This window comes from Choloepus didactylus, chromosome 6 (assembly GCF_015220235.1).
Source record: "Choloepus didactylus isolate mChoDid1 chromosome 6, mChoDid1.pri, whole genome shotgun sequence".
NCBI classification, from domain to species: Eukaryota; Metazoa; Chordata; class Mammalia; order Pilosa; family Megalonychidae; genus Choloepus; species Choloepus didactylus.
Genome location: NC_051312.1, coordinates 11,287,678 through 11,304,448, shown reverse-complemented (window position 1 = coordinate 11,304,448; position 16,771 = coordinate 11,287,678). Strand labels below are relative to the sequence as shown.

Sequence of the window (16,771 nt, the reverse complement as noted above, 5' to 3'; positions counted from 1 at the left end):
GAGAGCCACCTCCCCTGGGAAGCCTTCCTGGATGTCCCAACCAACTTGGCCCCTGTGTCTGTTTCAGCAAGGGCCTGCTGGACCCTGTTTAGGAGCCCCCCACCCCCAACCCCCAGCCAGGGCAGGATACAGTGGTGCCCAATTCACCCTCAGCCTTTGGTGCCCAAGATTGTACCTCACACACTGTGGGTCTCCCTAAACATTCCTTCAACTGATCCCGCCACCGGGCATGGCTGAGCGAGTTGTGGTGCATCAGCTCGATGGAATATCACGCAGCCACAATCCATAAAGCCACAATTATGAAGATGATGTTTCGATATCTGAGTGCAGCGCATCAAACAGAGCTACATCCATCCCGCTCTTTCCACCGAGGTGCTGTGAGCCCCTCATGTGCCAGCCCTATGCTCGGCGAGGGGTGGCAGGGACGGCTAGGGGTCTCTCCTTCAAGAGGTTCAGTTTAGACAAGGAGGACACACACATAATTCCTGAGCAACACGCTAAGTGCTGCGATGGAGGACTGACGGAGCCCCGGGGCCCCCACGTCCATCTGGGGGGCTGGGAAGGCGGAACGGAGAACCACACTCTGTAAAAATTACAGCTGTCCATGCATGGCCAGGCCTGGGAGGGAGAGCAGGGCAACGGAGGCTGTTGACGCCACAGGGCGGTGGGATTGTGGGTGATTTTTCTTTCCTTTATTGTTGGTTTAATGCTGTTTGGGCAATAAATAAAAATCGGGAGGAAAAATGGCTGTTTGGCGAATTGAGTAGAACCGGAGTTAAGGGGTGGGGGGTGGGGGAATGGAAGGGAGAGGTGAGGAAGGAGCAGGGCCCCGGCAGTGGGGACAGAGGTGGCAGCCCAGGCAAGGCCAGAGGGAGGGAGAGAAAGAGGGCACATGGCGGGAGAAGGAGGGGGAGGGCGGTGCCTCTCCCTTATGGGCCACCCACCTCCAAGATGGGGATCTGGGACAGCATCCTGGAGGGGAGGTGGCCTGGCCAGGCCTTGAAGGACAGGCAAAGAACAGGGTGTCCTGGGTCCTACGAAGGCTTAGCCCTGGCCTGGGGTCAGGACAGTGGATGGGTCTGCAGAAAGGGGAGCTGGGCCAGATTGTGGGGAGGTCTGGGCATGGACCTGGGAGCAGCGGGGAGCCCTGGGGGGTTCTGGGAAGAGGTGGGGACTCATTCAGTGCAGCTCTCCGGGGCAGGGGGGCAGGGGGGAGGCTAGGAAGGGGCGATGGAGCTGGGCGCTGGGAAATGACCAGGGTGAGGGGGGGCAGGTGAGAAGGCTCCTCATATCCAGGAATGCCAAGGACATCTGGGCTTCCCGGGTGAGGAGGAAGTGGTCGGGTCTAACCACCCCCTACCCCCATGAGACCCCACCCCCACACCAGACCCCATGCAGCAGACACGGCCCTTGCTAAGTCCCTAAATGTGCCAGGCACTGCCCAGCCATCTTCCCATACAAGATCTTTCGTGACTCTCAAAACAACTTGTGGAAGCAGGTGTTATAATTCTCCCATTTTTCAGCTGAGAACACCAAGGCTGGGAGAGGTGAAGTCACTGGCTAGATATCACAGGCAACTCTAAGGAGAGGGACAGGGCTGGGATCTGACCCTGGGGGCACTGCATGAAGTATGGGTTGGGAAGGGGCCTGAGGAGCTGGGATGCTTAGGACAAGTGCAGGAAAGGGGGAGCAGCAGGTGAGGGGGTCCAGGATCTCAGAGGTCCAAGGGGGAAGGGGTGCCGGGCAGGGAGGAAGGGGTTACCTTGGCATGCAGAGTAGACAGCGGTTACCTGTTTGTGAATGAATGCACGATGGATGGATGAATGAATGAATGGATGGTTGGAAGGATGGATGAATGAGTGGGTGCAGACAGGAGGGGTGTAGGGAGAGGCGGCGCATGAGCGAGAACCCCTTTCTCTCCTCTCCCCAACCCCCGCCTCCGCGCTGGAGGCCGGCTTTGGGAACTTCCCTCCCCTTGCACCCCCAGGGAGGAGGGCTCCCTCCCCCAGCCCCAGCCCCAGCCATTTTCGCTGAGGGCAGGGGGAAGGGGACCCGGAGGCCGCTTCTCGCGGGCTGGGCCCTAGTCCCCGCGCCACGGCGCAGCCTCCCGCGCCGGGTCCCGCCGGCCAGTGCGCAGCGCGGCGCCCCCGCCCCCGCCCGCTGCCTCCCCCCCCCTCCCTCCCCTCCCGCTCCGCTCCTCCGCGCCTGCACGCACGGCCCCCGCCGCCGCCGCGAGGGAAGAGGCGGCCGCACAGCCTGGTTCTCCGCGCCCTGCTCGCCGCCGCCGCTCGCGCGGGCACCACTGCTGGCCCGCGCCCCGCCGAGCGCCCCCGCCGGAGCACACGCACTCCGGCCGCCGGGCGCACCCTCGCGCACGCCCCCCGCGGCTCCGCCGGGCGTCCGAGCCGGGCAGATGCACCGCCGCGTGCCCCCCCGCCCCGGGCCCGCCACCGCGCTCCGCCGCGCGCCGGGGGCTCCTCTCCCGGGCCCCCCTGGGCGCCCTCCGGCTCGGGTTCCCGCCCGCCCCTTGGAATAACCCCTGAGGCTCCAGCCGTCGCCGCAAAGTTTCCCGAGGAGACCCGCTTCCCCGGCCGCTGCGCAGGTAAGGGGCCGGGGTCCTCGCGGCGGGGCCGGGGCGCCGGGCGCCGCGGGGCAGGGGGCGCGCGGAGGTGCCGCGGGCTCGGGTTGCCTGGCTTGGCGCGGGCGCGGCGGGGGACGCGCAGCCTTTGGGATCTGGACCAGCCTCGGGGAGGAGCGGGGTGCGCGGCCGGCGGCTCCACTCTCCGGAGCAGAGGTTGGGAAGGGCGGGGGCTCGGCCGGAGTCCCCGCCCGAACCCTTGCTGCGCCCCGAGTAGACGACTCGGCCCCGCGGGGGGTGCCAGGCTGGGCTGGCGGGTGCCGCGTCCGGCCGCCTCGCACCCGGGAACCGGAGGGCTCGGGGTGCGCGGCGAGGGGCAAACGGCTGGCCCTGGCGCCGCGCTCCGATCCCCACCAGCCGCGTGAGTCACGGCTGGAGCGAGGTTTTATTTTTAAAATGACTTAGAGGGGGGCAGAAGCAGCCTCCAACTTCCCTCCCTGCGCGCGTTGGGGAGTGCCAGCCCTGGGCCGGGCAGGGGGCTGGAACGGTGCAACTGGCGGCGGGAACGGCGGGACTAACGGTCTGGGGTCCAGGGACGGGGGCTGCGCCCCAGAGCTCTCCGGACAGGGCGGGCGGCAGCCCCAGGCCCGGCGCGCGCCCCTCGGCGCGGGGACAGGAGGCCCCGGGGCGGAAGGCTGGGGAGTGTTGTTGCCCAGCCGCAGGGAACCGGGGCGGATCAGACCTCTCCGAGGAGGAGAAAGTTGTGGAGCCGAGACATCAGGGAGCTGCCCCAGGCTTCCCGGCAGCCCCCAGAGGGCTACAAGGCCCTCGGGGGGGGGGGTTGTGGTTTGGAGAGAATACAGCCCAGCTGGGGTGTGCCAGGCCCCCGCAGCTCCAAGCCCCTGAGGTCAATAAAGTCAAGGCTGGGGGCAGAGGACAGGGGCAACTGGGTCCAGCCCTGCCCCACTGTGCTCTCCGCACCCCCGGGGAGGACAGAGGCCAGGCCCCTCCGTGTTCCTTCCCCAGGTGGCTTAGGAGTTGGGGAGGAGGTTGCCCATGGGGAAGTGGGGTTACCCAGGCTGATGCTGGTGGAGGAAGTGGGCTTGGGCACTCCCCTCTCTGCCCACCACCCCGGGAAAGGCGGCCCCTCTCGGGAGCTCCAGGCTGGGGGTGCTGGAGTCCAAAGCCAACTGCGCGGCTTCCCAGCAGCCCCAGGAGAGGCACAAACATCACCTGTCAGCTGGTGCCGGCCGTGGGCGACTGCTCAGGGCTTCCTGGCAGGTTTAAAATGGAAATGGCCCCCGTGTGGGCAGCCAGGGCCAGTGCCCAGGAGAGGGCGAGGCCCAGCTGGGCGGGCCGCGAGGGGGGCCCTGGGGGGTGTGGGGGGCCGGAAGAGCAGAGGGACTGCCACGTCTTGGCGGAAGGGCTGGCTGGGGGCAGACTGGAGACCGAGAGAGGAGGGCAGGCACCCTGGGCTCTGTCTGCAGGGAGACGGTGTGTGTGTGTGTGTGTGTGTGTGCATTTGTGTACCGTGGGCTCCATGCTCTCACCCAGACACTTAGAGACTGGACACTGGTAAAGAGCCTTCCCAGGCTCACGTTCAAGCCAGGGCCAGTGGCCCCACACCCCTGAGGCAGCTGCGGCCTGCAGCCTGTTCACACTGGCTCCTGGGTCAGTGTGTCCCAGCTCCCCCCCTTAGTGCTCATGTGGCCTTGGGCACATCCCTTTGAGCCTCAGTTTCTCTTGTAGGTAAAGCAGGGTTGACCACGTCCACCCCCTGAGCCTGGGCTCTGGGTGGGGAACTGCTTTGTAAACCAGGATGAGCTGGGCGGACATCACCTGTCGTTGAAGGAACTGTTCCTGTTGTTAAAGGGTTCCCCAAGGGCTGAGGGTGCCTGCAGAGGCCTTGGAAACTTGGGGGGCCAGTGCTCCACCAGCCCATGTGCCGTTTGCCGGTGCTGATATTCAGCAGCAGGGCCCACACCTCCTCGGAGCCCCCATCAGAAGCCACCTGAGAGACCCCTCCCCTGTTGGTTTCTAAGGAGGTGGTAGGGAGACAGTGCTGCCCCCCCCATCACTGTCACCTCCTGCCAGGGCTCCCTGGGGATGGTGCAGCTGAGGTGCACCTGGTGGCCAAGTCTGTGTGGCCCACTGGGTGACCCCAGACCTGCAGCCTGCCCCTTTGGGGACCCTGCTTCCTTGCCTGCACAAAGGGCTATGGTGGCCATCCTACCCTGCGGGGATGGAGTGCACCCTGTGGGTGGGAGAGCAGGGAAGGAGGGTGGGTGGTGCCTGTGTTGGCTTCCAGGTTAGCTGAGAGATGGACCGGTGCCCCGGGTGTCGAGGGACAGAGAGGCGGGCCTGGAGCCAGCCAGATCGCCCCAGAGGCCCGGCACAGCAGCAGTTGTCAAGGAACGGCTGCTTGGTGCAGCAGAGGAAGGCGGGGGAGATCCCTGGGACCAGTTGGGCACACTCACCTCTGCCCAGTCAGGTGGGAAAGAGGCAGCGGGCAGAGGCTGGGAGGCAGGGAGGGGATGCTTGGCATGCCCCAGGGCTCATGGGACAGCTTGTCCCCAGCCAGGGGAAGGGGTGATGGCTCAGGAGCAGTGGAGGGCAGATGAAGGCCCCTGTCCTGCAGCGGGGAGCCCTGCTGTGTGTCCCCGGAGCTGGGAACCTGGTAGCCACCCCTGCCCAGCTGGCCAGGCTGTTCCTGAGTCAGAGATGTGACCTGTCCGGGCTGGGGAGAGGGGGGCTGGCCAGCCCTTCTGCCCCAGGGTCCTGGGGGCTGGTGGTTCCCAGGGGGCCTTCCACCTCCTGGCTCGCTGACCGTGGGCAAGTGACCGGCCCTACCTGGGCCCCAGCATCCTCATTTATAACATGGGGACCCACTACGAGATGATGCAGTCAAAGCTTCCGGCACACGCCCAGCAGATCCCTGCCTGGTGATTGTGGGGTCCCCATCACTAAGGACTTCCAGCTGCTTCAGGCCGGAAGGGCTAACCCTGCCCCCCAGCTCTGGCCCCAGTGGCCAAAGCCCATACCCTTGTGGGGTGTCCAGGGCCGGGGGGGATGCTGAGAACCGCCCCTCAGCCACAGCAGGGGTGAGGGCTGGAGGGTTTGCACCTGAGGCCCCTCTTCAGCTGGGGCATGTGTGGTGTGTGGATGTGGGTGAGCGTGAATGGACAACAAGGGTTATAGGCGTGGCCGGAAGTCCTGGTGCCCGCAGTGGGGTGGGTGGGGCTGGCTCAGTGGACCCTGGTGTCTGCCCCCCCGACGCACAGCCCTCTGGGTGCGTGGGGGGCACGGGGGTCCCCTCCCCAGAGCCTCAGTGGGTCTCCCTGAGATAAAGGCTCCGTGTAGGCCAGGACACGAGGCAGCTGCATTCTGCCCTCAGCTGTGGGCAGTTACCCCGAGACGGCCAGGAGGTGCTGGCTGGCTGGCCGGCCAAGGACAGGGGACAGGACTGGGTGTCCCTGCCTGGCTCTCCCCCCACCCACAGCCAGCCTGGTGTTCCCAAGCAGCAGCTGGAGCCAAGCGGGTTCCGGAGAGAGGGTGCCGTGTTTGTGCAGGCCTGTGGATGCCCGAGTGGCTGGTGGATGCGTGTTTACCGCCACCCGCAGCCCCCAGAGCCCAGCTACTCCCTGGGGTCAGCGGCTTTGCAGATGATGTCAGGGTTTTGGGGCCTCAGCTCGCTCGGTGGAAGTTGTTTGCTGGGTTTGCTGCAGACCTGGGTTTTTAAATAAACTCCCACCATGGGCTTGCGTGTGCTGCCTCCCCACCCTGCAGAGCTGGGGGCCAGGGAGTGTGGGGGGACAGGTGGGTGGGAGGGGACGATGGGTGGGAGGTTTGTTTTATCCCCTGTGACCTGGGCTGGGGTCAGTGCCCAGGCTGGGGTAGCCACAGGCCTTGTGGCTGGGGGTAGGGGAACGGGGGGCCCTGGCCTAGAACATCTGAGGTGCCCTACTGGGCACCCCTGATTCTTGTCTCTTCTGTCTTTCCCTCCGTCCTTCCTTGCCTCCTTCTGTTTCCCCTTCTCCCATTCATTCATTCATTCATTCATCCACAAGATAGTTGTTGAGCACCGGTTGGGGAGTAAGTAGAAAACAAAAACAGCCCCATGTCCTGCCCTTGAGGAGCTTCCAGTCGGGTGGGGGGGGCAGTCAGAATTTGAGCATATGCTCCCCCTCTCACGTGAAGTCTCGAACCCTGAAGGCGGGGTGACAGAGTAGCCTGCTGGGGGCTGGGGTGGAGGAAGGCTTCTGGGGTGCTTGAGGAAGCAGTTGAAGGGCAGGGGGGAGTCTGCAGGGACAGGAGGGCTGCGTGTCGGCCCCTGGCAGGTGACAGGTGCACGGGAGGGGAGGGGGCCGGTGGTGCAGAGGCCGACCAGCCGCAGGCCTACCCGGAGCCTGTGGTCCCTCCGTTTCCCTGCGTCCCTGCTGCCTGCTCCATGCCTACCAGCTCCGGGAAACCAGCTCTGGCTGCCCAGCACGGCAAGGCAGGCCCCTGGCAGGGCAGGGACTCCGGGCCTAGTGCACGGGGTCATCCCTTCCCGGGGGGCAGCCCTGGAGTGGGCCAAGGGCTATTAGTGCCCAAGGGGGTCTCACAGATACCCTCCCCAGCTCTGAATGTGCCCTGGTGCTGGGAAGGGGGTCTGGAGGATGGGGGCTGCAGGGAGAGGGAGAAGCGGGGAAAGCCAGGTATCGCGGAAGCTTCTGAGCTCGGCTAACCACTAGGCGACACTGCCTCATCGACAGTGCAGGACCTGGGCATCTGGGCGGCCGGGGCTGCAGCCTGTGCTTGGGGAGGGCGCTGGGGGCCGGCCGGTGGGCAGCTGGGGGTCTCCCGCCTTGCGGGCCTGGAGGCGGCGTCTGGGCTATTTTGCTGACAGCTTTAAACTTAACTAAAACTGGGATTAAAACTGGGGTTGCTGGGGTGTTCGTCCCGTCTGTTTCTGCCTCGCCGCTCTTGAGAGGCAGCTCCGTGGCAGCGTTTTTCCTCTCCCCTTTCCCTCCTGCCTGAATTAATCGTTGGCACCAGATTACAACAGATTTAGCAAACTGTAAAAAAAAAAGAGAGAAGAGAAAAGAGGAAGGGGGAAGGACTTCAGAGAGGAGATGGCATTTATCTACAGAGGCAAATTGCTCTTGTCGAACCTGTCCCCCGTCGCCCCTCCATCCTCCATCCCCGGTGACGCCTGGGAAAGGCTGCTCGGGAAAATGTCCTCAAAGAAGCCCCAGATGGGCTTTTCCTGGGGACAGTCTGGTGGAGATACGGCCTTTGGGAGCAAGGAGGGCCGAGGCTTCCCGGGGGTCGTGGAGATGTCCGAGGACTGCTGTGGGGGTGTGTGGGGGAGATGCCGGGCTGGTTCCGAGTGGTGGTTGGGTACTGTGAGGCCTGGGTGGCCCAGGGCAGGGACCTGCCTGTCTTGCTTCTTGGTGTTGCAAACCCAGGGCCTGGCCCGGGTCCTAGCATGTAGCAAGTCCTCGGTGAATGAATGAATGAAGCTGCGATCGAGTGGCCGCCTCCGGGGCTGGCGTGCATGGCCATAGAGGGTGCAGCCTGCTTGATGAGACTCCCGGGGATGAAGTCTCCTGGGTCGAGCTGCCCCGCAAGGACGTGCCATCCTGGGTCTTGCAACAAGGGAGGCCCCAGGTTCCCTGCATGGCCTGCCTGGCTTTTCTGGAAAGATCCTGGTTTTTGGTTCAGGAAGTCTGGCTGCTGGGGGGCAAGTTGCAGAGGCTCATGGGAGTTCTGCCATGACCGGAGGGCCCTATTCCAGCTATAGTGCAGGGTGGGATTCGGTCCAGGGTCCAGCTCTGGGTGAGGGGGCTTGGGTCAGAAAACAGGGCTTTCTTGCTCACTTGGTCTCTTTGAGAGGCTGCCCACGCTGGGCCGGGCCTAGAGCTGGCCACAGGGGAATTGTTTGCAGTCCCAGTCCTGGCAGCGCAGGGAATGATGGGGAGACAGATGTGTACTGTGCTCACGTGCTCACACCCGCTCTCACACACACTCACGCTCTCACACACACAGGCTCACGCCCAGCCCTCCTTCCTAACCTGTCTTCCCTGAGCTGGCCTGAGCGGGGCTCTGAGCTGAGTGGCTCCCAGTCCTGCCCCTGCCTCCAGGAAGCCCCTCCAGGAAGATACTGGAAAGATGCCCCCAACTGGAGGCCCCGTTCTGTGCAGCCCCCCGCCTGTCCTGTCCCCCAGACAGGGTCCATCTGCTCCCAGGTGTTCTTGCTGCCTGCTTGGGAAGAGGGAGAGGCTCCCAGGAGGCTGGCAGGGGTCTTGGAAGCCCTTTCCGCCCTGTGGACCACCCACCTGTCCCAGGGACACACACCTTTGCCTCCTCTCCCACACACAATCACAGTTGGCATGCAGTGCCTCAGTTTCCCCACTACTGCTCTGGGGCGCTAAGCCTGGAGACCTCCCACGCTTGGGTTAGTGAGAGGGGCTGGGCAGTGCCACACCCCAGTCTCCAGGGGCTTCTGGACTGACAAGCTTGGTCTTCTTCCTGCTATGAGAGCGGGGAGACTGAGGCACGGAGCAAAGAAAAGCCCTGTGCTAGGTTATGCTGAAAGTGTCCCCGCGCTGGAGTCTGGTGGACCTGGGTTCGAATCCTCGCTCCGTTACTTATCGGCTGGGCGCCCCTGGACGCCTCACTGCCCCTGTGCCCCAGCCTCTGCCCCTGTGACGTGGGCTGACAGAGCACATCCCAGGGTGATGTGAATCCAGACCTGCCAGTGCCTGTGGACGGGCTTCAGGGACAGGGCCGGGCACTGTAGGCGGCCAGCTGGGCCCAGGACACTGACCCTGCCCCGGGGCTCCCAGGATCTCAGGGCCTGGAGGAGGGGGCTGAACAGCCCAGACTTCCACACTGGGGAGACCCCCGCTTCCCGGCAGGTGGCCGAGCTCATGGCCGGCCCACATGTGGCCGAGTTTGGCCCCGGAGGTCTGGGGTCTGCTCAGGGGTGGAGATGGGGACTCCGCACTGCTCAGCTGTGATGAAGGGGCAAGTCGGGTGTGGGGAGCTTCAGAGTGGGCATCAGGGAGAACTGATGGGAACTTACTGGGAAGCAGTAAGTGTGGGGGGTGGCAGGAGGGAGAGGGGTTAGAGCCGGGTGGTGGAAACGACGGGGGCCCCAAAATCACCTTCTGTCCTAGCTGGGGCCCCTGGGATGGGGTTAGGTGCATGTAGTGGGCGCCTGCTGTGTGCTGGGGCATGGGGATCAGTGGGACTTGATTTCTGCCATCGTGGGAGGGAGGTGGATGAGCTGTCATGGCTGCCATTACTGAGCGCTTACTGTATACACCACATATTTCACTGAGCACCATGCCATGGGCTCTATTGTGCAGTATCTCATTGAAGCAACATAAGAGCCCGAATTTACAGAAGAAAAAACTGAGGCTCAGATATGTCAACTGACTGGGCCAAGGTCACACAGCAAGACACGGCGTCTTAAAGGGCCCGCGCTTAGCCCCCCACTCACACTGGGATAAAGCGAGTCATCATCATTGCCACGGTCGTCAGAGTGGCTGACATTGACATTGTGCCTGACCTGCTGGTGTTTTTCTAATTGCTCCCCTGTATGAACGAGATCAGTTCCCCCAACAAGCCTCTGAGGTAGGCACTATTATTATCCCTATTTCACCTCAGGAAGCAGAGAGAGGGGGCATGACTGGCCCAAGGTCACACAGAGGAAGGGGGCCCTCATCTAGGATGACACTTGGTCCCAGCCCCTGCTGGGTCCTTTACAGATGAGGAAACTGAGGTGCAGAGGTGGTGGGTAATTGCCTGCATCCCCCCCAGGCCTGAGCTCCAGTTGCTCCCGGGCTTCTCATACCCCCTCCCTTGAGCCTCCTGGAGGGCCCCTCCCTGCCCCCACATCCAACCCCCATTTCCCTCGGCCCCCTGTGCACCGGGCACGGTGCTGACGTCCCTTAACAAGCGGGTGGGGGAGAAACCAGGGAGGGCTTCACGGAAGAGGCGGCGTTTGGAGGCAGGCGGAAGGGCCTGTGGAGGCCAGAAGAGCCTGCACAGAGGCGAGGGGGTGGGAGCGGTCTGGCCTGTGTGGACTGAGGACAGCAGCCGGGGTCCCCTCTGCCAAGCGGCCCCCCCGGGCCCAGCCTGTGCCCTGTGACATCAGCAGGCGCCCCAGCTGGGCCTCTGCCCATGGGTGCCCTTGCGGGGGGCCGCTGGGCTGGCGGCGAGGGGGCCCCGGGAGGGTGCCAGCGGCCTGCGGTCACGGAGCAATCTCCATTAGGGCCTGTGAGCGAGTGGCTGCGGCTCCTGGAATCCTATTAAAAGCTTTTTCATTGTTCCCCGTGATGGGCTCCACTCCGCCGGGACCGGGCATGTTGATAATTTATTTGTGGAAGGGAAAGGGGGCGAAGAGCGCAGGAGAAAGGAGGAAATGTCGTTATTTACTCAGCCAGGTTTTTGCAGCCCGGGCCCTTCCATGGGGCAGCTGGGGTGGGGGGGCATACCATCCTCCCCCCACCCTGGGTCTCTTTTGGGGACCCAGTCAGGAGGGGAAGAGGGAAGCAAGGCTCTGCTGGGGGTGCAGCTGGTGTGACGGGGCCAGGGCAGGAGGGAGAGGTGCCCAAACATGAGGCTGTGGGGGTGGTAAAGGGCCATGTCCTCTGGGGGCTCTGATGGTGGCTGGGGTCTGCACTGCTGGCTGACAGTCTGAGGGGCCCCAGACCCAGGCCTGCAACACCCCTGGGGGTGCTGGGGAGGGGCTGGGGACTCCCAGGAGCTCAACAGCCTCGCCTGGAGGTTGAGTGGCGTGGGAGTGTGGGTGTGTGGGTGGGTGGTTGGCAGCCTCAGTGGGTCCTGAGGTTCTCCTAGGGCAGAGTCAGGGGAGTGAGTCTGGGATCTCTGGACCAGGGAGGGGGTTGCTAGCGGCTGGGATGGGGGTGCTGGGGGCCCGGCCCCACATCACCTATTACCAGCTGTGTGGACACACAGACGGGGTGAGAAAGCAAAGCCCCGGGCCCCTTTTCTCTTTGTGGCAACATCAGGAGCCAGGGGATGGGAAGAAATTCAGAAATAACGACGACACTAGTAATAACAGCCACAGCAAGGCCAGCCACCATTTCCCCGCTCCTCCCTGGGTGCAGCCCTGTTTGCACTCGCTCACAGGGTCTCGCTGACTCTCCCACCACCTCCATGCAGGGCACTGTGAGTAGTCCCTAATTACAGGTGACGACACTGAGGCACAGAGGGTCAAGTGCACTCGGCTTCTAAGTGACAGGGGTGGGATTTGAACTCCCACCACTCTCCGTGTGGTTACTGCCTCTGGCAGGGGTTCCCTGACCCCCAGGACAGCCCGGGCCCCCCTTAGTCTCCAGCCCCTTTTTGCTTCTGCATGAGGAAGCCCTGGGAAAGGGAGCAGGGTCTCTTCCTCCCGATGCTTTCTAGTGTTGCATTTCATCCCCTTAATTACAAAGGCCGCACTGTGGGGCACGGACTTCATGACCTGACCCCTTACAGGTGAGGAAACAAGCTCAGAAAGGTGACGCCTTTTGCACAAAGGAGGGGTGATCCCAGACAGGCCCCTGGAAGGACCCCCTCGCTTTGCCCTGTGCTGGGCTGCCCAAGGGGCCGGGCCGGAGCTGCACCCCAGCCCTGAGCACCTCCCGGGGAACACAGCCCCCATGTCAGGGACGCCCCAGGCCTCAGAGAGGGTCAGGACCCCTGGCTCTGCTCTGGCTTCATCCCTGTCACCACACCCCCCCGACCTGCCCGCTTTCCAAACCGAGCAGCCGGGAAGTCACAGATGCCATCTCCACCCTTCCGTTCTCCAGCCCAGGGAATGCCAGGCATCTTAAACAAAGGCACATTTACTCAAGTCACTCACTGGCTCTAAGACTGTCAGTAGCTCCCTATGTCCTGAGAAAACTGAGTCCAAAGCCCTTGGGTCTGGAAGGCCGTCCTTGGGCTTATCTCTCCCGCCTCCTGTGTGAAGCCCGCCCTGCCCCACTCCCACCCCTGTCCCCAGCACTTGGCAGGCCCCCAGGTGAAGCTGTAGGGGCTGCAGTGGACGCGTCTCCCCTACTCGCCTTGGCTCCTCCTTCCCCTCCCCTGGCCCCAGTGCCGTCCTGCAGAGGCGGCCCCGGGATTCATTAAGTAATTCAACCAAGGCTTCCTGGGCCTGTCGTGGCCTCCCTTTCTGTCTTCACAGCGGCCCTGGGAGCGGGTGGCGTTAGCCCCTTTTATAAGGAGAAACCAAGGCTCAGAGAGGTTCAGTCACCTGGCTGAGGTCATCCAGCACATCCGGGGCAGAGCCAGGGAGGTACTTGGCGGCTCCATTTTACAGATGATGAAACTGAGGCCGAGAGAGTGAGGGAAGCGGGAGGCAGAGCCCTGGAGGTAGGGGACTGAGGATATTCTGGTCTACTGGGGGAGGGTGGCAGACCCTGGCCGGGGCATCCCCCAGGGCTGAAGGAGGTTAGGGGCGGCTGTGTGCCCAGGAGTGGGGCCGGGTAGGGTCCCTGTCCCCACGGCAGCTGCCTCCCCGGCCCTGTGGCCATGGACAGACAGGGCTTGTGCTAGCTGCTCACCACTGCAGCTCAAAGGCCTCATTGTGGTGGGGAAGCTGGCCGTGGGCAGCTGCCCCCGACAGAGGCGCACACAGAGCCCGGCCTCTGCCAGTGCACTGCCCCTGCCTTGACCCGGGGTCGGCGGGACAGAGGCCCTTGTCTGCGGGGCCTGGAGCCTCCTGGGAGGGGCTGCCCCCGACCCGCCCTTGGCCCCTGGCAGGTGTTGTCTGAGCTGCCAGGGGCCTGGGCTGCCCTCCCAGCTCCCAGCCCTGGCAGGGAGAGGGCTGGCTCTGGGCTGGCTTAGGTTTGGAGTGGGGTGTGGAAGCCGGAGGATTCGAAATAATAATAATAATAATAATAATAATAATAGCCACAGCAGCTACTGCCATTTGTGCAACTCTTTGTGCGTCTGCCAATGCGCATTTTGCACATTATCATCTTGTGTCTTCCTTAAAGCACCCTCACGAGGGATGTAGTCACTCTCCCCTTTTAGAGATGGGGAAACTGAGGCTCCGAGAGGTTCAGAAATTTGCCCCAAATGACATAACCGCAAGGGTAAATCTGGGACCCCCCCCCAAATTCCCCTAAGTGCCGCGCACTGCGATCCCTACCAACGCCTGATGTGAGTGGGACGCTGTGCCCTGCACCAACCTGTCCCCACCACCTTTCTGGTCCTCACTGCTGTCTTGCCACTGCCCATTAGAGCCAAGGTGAGGCACGGGGAGGGGGATGGGGTGGGGTGCCTGGCATCGCCTGTCCCCTACTTGGCAGAGCCGGGACACATGTGGGGGTAGGTGGGGGGGGTAGATCACATCTGCTTCTCCCCCTGGATCTGTCCTAGACCTGCCCTTTGGGGCATGTGGGGTTAGTGCCTGCACCTTGTGGGTGATGTACTGGGGGGGGAGGGAGAAAACACAGTGGATCCCCCAAAAGCGAGGGAGGGGTTCCTGGGTTGAGCCTCCCCCACTGATTGGACCTTCCCAGAAGGACACTTAGAGACCTCTGTGACACTGGGGACACTGAGGCGTGGAGAGGGGAAGTGAGACTGGCCCGGGATCCCATAGCCTTGGGGACTGCTGGCCCCCAGAAGCTGAGCTCTTTACTGGGGTGCAGGGAGGGTGGTAACAGCAGAGCATGGGCACTTCCTGTGGGCCGGGCCCAGGTCTAAACATTTGCCTGCACAAATTAATTCACCCCTCACAAGGCCCTTGGAAGGGAGACGCTATTATCCCCATCATACAAAGGAGGAAACTGAGGCACAGAGAGGGAGGTCCCTTCCCCCAGTCTGCGTCGCCACGGTCAGTCCCCCTGAGCAGCTCTGGTCTCCTAGCTTGGCTGGTTCTCCCAGGGACCCCCCCCCCCCACAGGACCCCTCACCTCTCAGACATCCTGCTGATTCAGGGTCGGAGGTGCCTATTGAGGGACAGACGGACAGCTCAGTAGCTTCTGCAGGGCGGGTTGCAAAACACCGGTGTCCTGCCGCCTTTGCACCCTGAGCTGGGTCGGTTTCCCCGTCTGTGAAATGGGCGCTGAGCGGGTGTGGCCCCCTCCTGGGGGACCCACGGGTGGAACTCTCTCTGCACACCCTATAATTGCTGGGGCTGGGCTGAGCCTCCCTCCCTTCGCCTCCCACCTCCAGGTCTCCCCTCGAGAGGACCCCGGAGCCCCAGGGAGGAGGCCAGGCCGCCCTCTGCACCCCTGTGGCCTGGGGATCGCTCACGGCCGGCCCGGACCCAGATGCCAAATTATAAATAATGTTGCTTTTAATGTTAATAACTAGCGGCCTGGAGAAATAAATGATGATGAGGTGGGCGTCTGCTTTCCCCTTGGGCTCTCTCCAGGGGACGGGAAGTCAGACCTCAGGCCCGGTGCTCCGGAGCCTGCTGGGCAGGGCACAGGTGAACCCTGCAAGGAAGCCAGGTGCAGGCTTCCGGGCCCTCCTGGACCCTGCCTGTGGCTGGAGGGTGCCGGGCCGAGGAGACAAAGCCGAGGGGCCGGGAGAGGCGGAGGGCCTGCTCCGTCCCCTGTGTGCAGTTCCGGCAGAGGGCCGGCTTCCGGCGGCTTCCATGGATTGGACCGCAGAGACCTAGCCCTGCTGGGTTTGGCCCAGGACAAGGATGGAGGAGCGCTGGGACAGAGCCAGGCCGGGCGCGACGGCCGCCCTCCGCAGAGAGGACAGGCCAGTCTTGGCTTCTCCCCAGCGGGGAGCACGGACTCCAGGGGGGGCCTCTGCCCGGACACCTTTGGAAAGCCACCGCCCTCTCCTGATGACTCCGTCCCCCCCACTTCCTCCCTGATCCTCACAGCAGCCTGGGGAAGTGCATGGGGGCCGAAGACCCCATTTCTCGCTCGCATGAGGGACTGGAAAGATCAAGTCAGCTCCCCAGGGACTCACAGCAACACACGGGCAGAGCTGGGGCTCCGTCCCAGAGCTCGACTCCGAGTCCAGTGCTCCTCCCACTGCCCACCTTTGCTTCTGCTGGAAAGGAGAGGTTGCCCCAAGGCATCTGGCCAAAGCTGTGTCCATGTCTGCAGCAGGGCTGTTGGTTGTCCTGTGGTCTGTTCGGCCGGCCCTCAGTATAACCCAGGGATTCAGGGCCGGCACCTGGGTTCTAATTCCGGCTCTGTCCCATCTGACCAGACCCGAACTGTGTCTTGGGCCTCAGTCCCCAGGGGTGGCCTGGCAAGGGCTGCCCAGGGGCCGGTGAGCCCCACCCAGCAGACGTTTCCTGAGCACCCCTGGGTGCCCCACGCCGCGCTGGGTTCCAGCCAATTTACGCCCCCCTCTGGCCCTGATGATTCTGTTAGGGAACCCAGGCCGGTGTGCGTGGCCCTGGGAGTGCCAGACACTCCAGCACAGGCCGAGGGGTGGGGCCAGGCTGGTGGGCTCAGTGTAGGACCCCGCTGGGGTGCTGACCTCTCAGGGTGGGTGTGGGGGACCGAGGTCAGCTCTCCTAGAACCCTTTGCTGAGAGGGGCCTCGTGTACCCGCTCCCCTAGACACCCACTCCTGGGTCCTCCCTGCTCGGCTTTGCTGACGGAGCTCTGATGGCTGGATGTCCCTGACCACGTGCTCAGGGGGCCTGAGTACCGTGCCCACCACCCCAGGGGTCCCTCAGGTGCAGTCCCCAGGGCCCTTGACTTGGTGCAGCCCTGGATTCAAGCCCCCCCTGCCAGCCACTCACCTAGACACCTCTCTAGGCCTCAGTTTCCCCGTCTGTAACAAGATGTCTCTGTGGGACAAGATGACGTGGGCAGAAGCCTCACCATGCGTGGGTACCTGATCTGGGCCAGGCGCTCTGCTCAGGGAGGGATGGGGCTGGTTTCTTTTGGGGGAGCAGCTCTGGATGCTGGAGTGGGTGATGGGGTGGGTCCGCAGGAGTCGGGGAGGAACCAGGAGGCAGTGGGGACTCTGGAGGCCAGGCCTGCCCCGGACAGTGGTGACAGCTGCTGGCAGCCCCACCCTTCCCAGGGTCCGGTACTGGAATCCCGCTCGGGCTCACAGACGGGCAGCAGAGCTGTCAGGCAAGCGGGCTAACAGCTGCTTGTGCGGTGACTAAGTCTGTCCGGGGCTGACACACGGCTGCGTGCCACCACTGCGATTTTTGTGTTGCCAGGGCTGGGAGCTGGCAAGGCTGGGTGTGCACACA

At 63.6% G+C, this 16,771-nt stretch overlaps 2 protein-coding genes across 5 annotated transcripts in view; one reads left to right on the top strand and one right to left on the bottom strand.

Annotated features, from left to right (window-relative positions):
* MACROD1 (mono-ADP ribosylhydrolase 1) overlaps nucleotides 1–16,771 on the bottom strand; it is a 147,550-nt gene that overhangs the window by 29,547 nt on the left and 101,232 nt on the right. The gene's annotated exons all lie outside the window — the stretch shown is intronic.
* FLRT1 (fibronectin leucine rich transmembrane protein 1) overlaps nucleotides 2,239–16,771 on the top strand; it is an 82,479-nt gene continuing 67,946 nt past the window's right edge. For both annotated transcript variants that reach the window (XR_005217293.1, XM_037838174.1), the window contains exon 1: nucleotides 2,239–2,602. The gene's annotated coding sequence lies outside the window, so the exon portion shown is untranslated. The remainder of the gene's footprint in view (nucleotides 2,603–16,771) is intronic.